The sequence below is a fragment of the Bos indicus genome, chromosome 28, assembly GCF_029378745.1.
Source record: "Bos indicus isolate NIAB-ARS_2022 breed Sahiwal x Tharparkar chromosome 28, NIAB-ARS_B.indTharparkar_mat_pri_1.0, whole genome shotgun sequence".
NCBI classification, from domain to species: domain Eukaryota; kingdom Metazoa; phylum Chordata; class Mammalia; order Artiodactyla; family Bovidae; genus Bos; species Bos indicus.
In genome coordinates this window covers 36813353-36820755 of record NC_091787.1, presented here as the reverse complement: position 1 = coordinate 36820755, position 7403 = coordinate 36813353, and the positions used below count along the sequence as shown (strand labels likewise).

The 7403-nt window shown below is 40.3% G+C and overlaps 1 pseudogene; it reads left to right on the top strand.

Moving 5' to 3' along the window:
• Nucleotides 1–283: 283 nt before the first annotated feature.
• Nucleotides 284–840, top strand: LOC109553642 (translocon-associated protein subunit beta pseudogene; annotated as a pseudogene).
• Nucleotides 841–7403: the final 6563 nt, after the last annotated feature.

The window sequence follows — 7403 nt, the reverse complement described above, 5'->3', positions numbered from 1 at the left end:
GCAGCAGAAAAGGAAGCTCCCTTTAATTTCAAAGTAAAAGTAACGAGGTCAATATAATGGATTGTATTGTGTCTAGTGTCATATCAGTTAGCGTGTCTTCTTCTCAAGAATACACCCAAAAAGTGTAAAATTTAGCATTGGAAAACGCACAGTTTTTATAGCTTGGAAGAAATGGAAATAAATAACCAACCATAACATAAAAATCATACAATTTAGACATTTGTAAAGAACAACATATGATTCTGGTTTTGGTGACCCCCCAAAAGGCTTTGGGGGTGCACATATGAGGCTGCTGGTGTTCATGGTTTTGGATCTATTTACTGTCACTCAGGCAGGGGAATGAGCCAAGCTTTTGGCCTCTAAATCACTGCTGAACACCGATGTGCCATGGAAGGGTGAGACCTGACCTTACAGTACAACTTCTACAATGTTGGCTCGAGTGCTGTGTGTATTAGATGTGGAATTATCTGATGACTTTTTCCCTCTAGAAGTTTTCTTTGACATTGTCTCTGGGATGCGCAGTGTCAAATGGGATCAGATTGCATCTGCTAGCAGCATCTCCCACATGGTCCTGCACCCTCTCAAGGCTGGTTATTTCACTTCACCTCAGCAACTGCTACTTGCTTGGCCCAGGAGGATGGGTCCCTTGTGATGGGCTTTTCCAGTGCAACTGGACAGGAAAGATCCCTGGCTCAGTGGGAGTTTGATAGGGGATTCTCCCTCCATTTCCTGGACTGGATGACCTTTGGGGTCATGACTCTCCCTCCCATTGACATACCCCTGCAGTTGTGGAACTCCAGCAAGAGGAAATATGACACCCCCAAAGTCAAGAAAAAGTGAATGGGGTCTTCCACAGCCCTTCCTTCCCAAGATGTCCAGGTGCTTTCCAGACTCCAAAGGGTATCTCAAATGCAATCTCTTCTCCCTTAGCCCTTGGTTGTGTTCTCCTGGATCTTGCCCTGCTCTCAACCAAAGCAAAGGACCAGGCCTGGGAGGCTATGAAAGCCTCTTTGGTTCCACCTGAAGCTATATAAAGAGGATTGCCTAAGGCAACAGCCTGAGCCTAGGGGCCCTGTGGTGACCCCCACCCACTCCGCTTCCCCCCCGCCTCAAGGTGCCGTAGGGCATGTTGCTAGCGATGTGAACTCTCTCAGGGGTCCAGGATGGGGCACCTCTGAGACTGCCTGACACCACACCCATTGCCCACCATCCACCATCAAAAGAAGGTATAAGATAAGGTGAAAGCTGTGGGACTCTTGGAGGCTACCCAGTCTCTGTGGTGGCTTAGGGAAGCTCTTACCAAATGGGATTTTCTAATAAAAACAAATGTTTGCTGTAAAAACAAAAAAAAAAGAACAACATACAATATTTTAATTAAGTGCTTGGTCAAAGGATAAATCAGATAAGAAAATATTAAGAAGAAACTACAAAATACAAAAATATGAACCATGTGCATAAAAATGTGTGTCTTCTCACCAAACACACAAATCACATCCTTAGAAATTTTACTGGTAAGCAAAAAGAATTAAAATATATTAAGCGTTCAGTGTAAATAGTTGGTAGAAGAATAAGAGAACATGAAGAAACAGATCAGAGACATCAGTAAATATAGAGAGAAAAATTAAAGAATCTATAAATAGAAATGATAAAAATTAGATAGAAATATCTACACCTACTTAAGAAGACAAATAAGAACACAGCTAATTGTGAACTAGCTTAATCAAGAAAAAAGGAAAAAACCTACACAATTATATGAACATCTAACAATGTTCATATTTATATTAATAAAATATAAAAAATATAAAAAATAATTTATATTAATAAAAAATGAGTTATTGTATAGAAAAGTAGCACTTTAGGATAAATAATAGTCATAATTCAAAAATAAATTGAGGAGAAATTTAGACTAATAACTACAGAGGCTTTGTCTTACCAGTTTAACTGCCCACTTAGTATCTCAAAGACATCTCAAATCAGACTTGACCAAACTGAGTGGCTGAGTTTCTTTCCCAGCCCATTTGGTCCACCCACAGGTTTCTCCTACTCAGGAAATGACACATCTCCCATTTTTTCATACTAAAAATCTTGAACTCATCATTACCCATTTTCCCCTTCATATTCAGCAAATCCTGTTGTCATTGCCTTTGATAAAATCCAGAATCCAAAGTCTATCCACCATCTCCATCCTGCAGCCCTGGCTTTCTCTCTTCGAGATTACTATAATGCTCTCCTTCATGGTCTTCCAACTTTGGTTTCTTGATTTATTAAAGACTTAGATTACTCCTTACAAACCTTCTATGCTGCCCATTTTGCTCATGGTGAAAGTCAAAGCCATTGCCATTCTTTACAGACCTCCCTCTCTAAAACCCCTCTTCTCCTACTCACCCCATCACCCCATACCCATGCTTCCCCCTTGCTGCCCTATTGCCTGTGGGAGTTGATATGGGTAAGTTATTTTGCAGGCTAACTTGAAAATATGTATCAAAACCTTAAAAAATGCACATACCCTTTAGTTCAGCAATATTTTTTTCTGAATTCATGATATAACCACAAATGTACTACAAATAATGTTTACAAGAACAGTCATTATAATGTAATTTTAATATTAAAATTAGAAAACATCTTAAACATCTGGTAAAAGTAATAACTGAATACTTTAATAAATTATAGTATTGTACTGAAAGGAGCATTTAAAATTTATTATAAAAATTCATATTTTATAATATAGGGAATTTTTACTATATATTTTGTGACTATAAGATACAAAATATACACTATAACTTTAATTTTGAAAACAAATTTATACTATATTATATTTATAATATCATCTGACATGAATACTGCATGGATTTTCACAAATGGGAGTATTAAAATATATATTTCTTCATAATTGGATTAAGCATGAATTCAAACATTTTATATCTTTTCCTTTTTTTATTTTATTTTTTAAATATAAATTTATTTATTTTAATTGGAGGCTAATTACTTTACAATATTGTATTGGTTTTGCCATACATCAACATGACTCCACCATGGGTATTTCCCCCAAAATTAAAAGAAAATTATTGACTTTTAATCAGAAAACTAGTAGCTCAGACAGTAAAGCATCGCCTACAATGCGGTAGACCCAGGTTTGATACCTGGGTCGGGAAGATCCCCTGGAGAAGGAAATGGCACTCCAGTGTTCATGCCTGGAAAATCCCATGGACCGAGGAGCCTGGAGGGCTATGGTCCATGGTGTCGCAAAGAGTCAGACACAAGTGAGAGACTTCACTTTCACTTTCTTTCATAATAAGATTAAAAATATTGAGGAGAATTTACTTGAGAAACTCAAAGTCTACTGATACGTTACTACCATTATCAATAATGGTAACCATTTATTGAGGGCTATTATTTGTGACAGCCATTCACATAGAAGCTTCAGAGTTAGCTCAGTGCTTTATACTGATTTTCACCCTGGGTACACAGTGGTTCTGACTTCGTATGCTTCTATGTCTATGTGTGTGTGTATGTATCTTGACTTCACAAATGAATTGTGAACACTTTCAAAGGACAGTAAGTGTCATAAGAGAACATCAAACATCAAGCGTTTTTCAAGCATGTTTTGTTATCAATGACTCATTTTATAAGATGGTATCTTCTTTCCTTTCCTATCAGTTTTCTCTCATCTGTATGCATAAGTCATAAGAGCTATTTTAAAATCCTCAATCTTGATTGTCTAGTACCTTCCTACTACCAGCCTTAGCTGGGAGCTTGTTGAAATGCAGCATCTCCGCCACCCGCACCGCCCAGACCTGTGGAATCTGAATCTACATTTGGATAAGGTCCCAAGTAGTCGAGAGGCACAGTCAAGTTTGAGATGCTCTGGATTAAAAACTTTCTTAAAACATCAAATGAAGGAAAAAGCTTTCCTTTTCTGTTTGTTTCTTTTTGTTTTCTGTAAACTGATTCAGACTCATTGTCCTTGGGAGCACCAGAATTATTTTATTTTGTGATGCAGACTGTCACTTTTAAATGACTCTATGTAGTTTTGCTCTATGGCATTTCCTACAGAGCATCTGGTTTAAAGTAATCTGAGGTGTAGCAAATGAACTGTGCTTCTCCTAGTGCTAGGGAAACATGATTGATGTTTTCAGTTTGCTGCTGTTCACATCTGTGAGTTCACCTTGGTTTGTCTCCCTTTTCAGCTCCCACCACTTGTGTGGGCTTTGGTAGCTGGGAGGTGCACAGGGAGAGGGTCTCTGCTCCTTGCACTTGGAGATGGTGTGATGACATGAATGCCTACACAACAGTGGTTGGCAGAGAAGTGAGGTATGCCTTACAGGCCGCCAGATCGTCCTTCCTCTTATGTGACACCTGCCAGACTTCGGACAATTTCTCATCTGAGGAAAGGACTGGGTACTCACAATGGAGGCATTCCCAATGTCAGTTCAGTTCAGTTCAGTTGCTCAGTCATGTCCAACTCTTTGTGACCCCATGAATTGCAGCACGTCAGGCCTCCCTGTCCATCACCAACTCCTGGAGTTCACTCAAATTCATGTCCATCAAGTCAGTGATGCCATCCAGCCATCTCATCCTCTGTTGTCCCCTTCTCTTTCTGCCCCCAATCCCTCCCAGATTCAGGGTCTTTTCCAATGAGTAAACTCTTCGCATGAGGTGGCCAAAGTATTGGAGTTTCAGCTTCAGCATCAGTCCTTCCAATGAACACCCAGGACTGATCTCCTTTAGAATGGACTGGTTGGATCTCCTTGCAGTCCAAGGGACTCTCAAGAGTCTTCTCCAACACCACAGTTCAAAAGCATCAATTCTTCAGTGCTCAGCTGTCTTCACAGTCCAACTCTCACATCCATACATGACCACTGGAAAAACCATAGCCTTGACTAGACGGACCTTTGTTGGAAAAGTAATGTCTTTGCTTTTGAATATGCTGTCTAAGTTGGTCATAACTTTCCTTCCAAGGAGTAAGTGTCTTTTAATTTCATGGCTGCAGTCACCATCTGCAGTGATTTTGGAGCCCCCCAAAATAGTCTGACACTGTTTCCCCATCTATTTCCCATGAAGTGATGGGACCAGATGCCATGATATTAGTTTTCTGAATGTTGAGCTTTAAGCCAACTTTTTCACCCTCCACTTTCACTTTCATCAAGAGGCTTTTGAGTTCCTCTTCACTTTCTGCCATAAGGGTGGTGTCATCTGTATATCTGAAGTTATTGATATTTCTCCCGGCAATCTTGATTCCAGCTTGTGCTTCTTCCAGCTCAGCATTTCTCATGATATACTCTGCATAGAAGTTAAATAAGCAGGGAGCCTTGACGTACTCCTTTTCCTATTTGGAACCAGTCTGTTGTTCCATGTCCAGTTCTAACTGTTGCTTCCTGACCTGCAAACAGGTTTCTTAAGAGGCAGGTCAGGTGGTCTGGTATTCCCATCTCTTTCAGAATTTTCCACAGTTTATTGTGATCCACACAGTCCAAAGCTTTGTCATAGTCAATAAAGCAGAAATAGATGTTTTTCTGGAACTCTCTTGCTTTAACGATGATCCAGTGAATGTTGACAACTTGATCTCTGGTTCCTCTGCCTTTTCTAAAACCAGCTTAAACAGCAGAGGTTCACGGTTCACATATTGCTGAAGCCTGGCTTGGAGAATTTTGAGCATTACTTTACTAGCGTGTGAGATGAGTGCAATTGTGCGGTAGTTTGAGCATTCTTTGGCATTGCCTTTCTTTGGGATTGGAATGAAAACTGACCTTTTCCAGTCCTGTGGCCACTGCTGAGTTTTCCAAATTTTCTGGCATATTGAGTGCAGCACTTTCACAGCATCATCTTCCAGGATTTGAAATAGCTCAACTGGAATTCCATCACCTCCACTAGCTTTGTTCATAGTGCTGCTTTCTAAGGCCCTCTTGACTTCACATTCCAGGATGTCTGGCTCTAGGTGAGTGATCACACCATCATGATTATCCTGGTCATGAATATTTTTTGTACAGTTCTTCTGTGTATTCTTGCCATCTCTTCTTAATATCTTCTGCTTCTGTTAGGTCCATACCATTTCTGTCCTTTATCAAGCCCATCTTTCCATGAAATGTTCCCTTGGTATCTCTAATTTTCTTGAAGAGATCTCTAGTCTTCCCCATTCTGTTGTTTTCCTCTATTTCCCAATGTCACCTTCCTGTATTTTATCTGGAACTGGGGCTCTAAGTGCCCAACCGCTCAGAAAAATTACCTTCTACAAAGCAACTCACATAGTAACATTACATAGTGACCACATTTACCATGTGGTTCAGAGATGCTGATCTCATTTACACAATCATGTGAGGCAAGTAGAACTGTTTTGTTTGTTAGATGGACCAATTATGCCTCATACAGTTTAGTTACTGCTCTGGGTTTCACTTTAGTAAAGGATGGAATCTCATGTCCCTTGTCTAGATCTCTGTCTGATGCCCTGGCCTTGGGACTGGGAAGTTAAAGATAGCAACAGTTGTTAAGGCACCTAAGAAATAACAACAGGCTCTGCTGCTTTTTGATCACATCAGACCCCTCTCCATATCTATGCCATCCTTTCCCCTTTGCCTAAAACTACACTGTCCTTAGGAACTGTCTTAGTTCCAATTTTTAGTCATCAAGCAGCTCATCTTCAGTCACATATGGTTCGTTTAATCAGCTGTCCTCCCTTATTAAGCTGGAGTTTCATTGCCCTATAAAAAAGAGACATCCCTCTAAGGATAAAAGCATCTCCTTTGTCCTGCTCCTCAACTTCACTGTGCTCCCCTTTCGCTGACTTAGTGATTGCAAAAGTCACCCATTCTATCCTTCAGTTCTTGTCTTTTCCTTCAGATTTGCTATATTTGGTTGTGGTTTCATATACTCAATTCAGCAGTTCTTTCCTGGGTTTCCTAATATGCTAGATGATACAACATGGTCTGATACCTTATATTTGTCCACAGGCCACCCCCCTCCACTCCCAGGACAGTAGGTGCTATGAACTTGCTCCCTCACATCTTACAGGAAGCAGTCAGATGGTTCCACCTCATGTGTCTGCAGCTCAATCAAGATCACATTTGTGCATCTGTTTTCAAGTACTGAGCTTTGACTTTCTCTCTGTCTAATCTCTTGGCTTGGTAGTCTGTTTATTACCAAGGGGAGGATCTGGGCCTCTGATTTGCCTAGTGCTTCGTCTTCTCTCTGCTCAGAGCTTGAAAACCAGGTTTGTGTCTTGGATTCCAATACTGGCTAACAATGATGGCTGCCCACTGGTCACTTTGTCTGGGCCCCTGATGCCAAGGGCTTATCTGTATTATGATTTATGGATGATGACCATTTTGGATATTGTGTTCACATTGAAGGTACCCACCCTTCTGTTTTCTCTACCCACTCTATGTCTCTCTTCAGCAAGAGTCTAATTC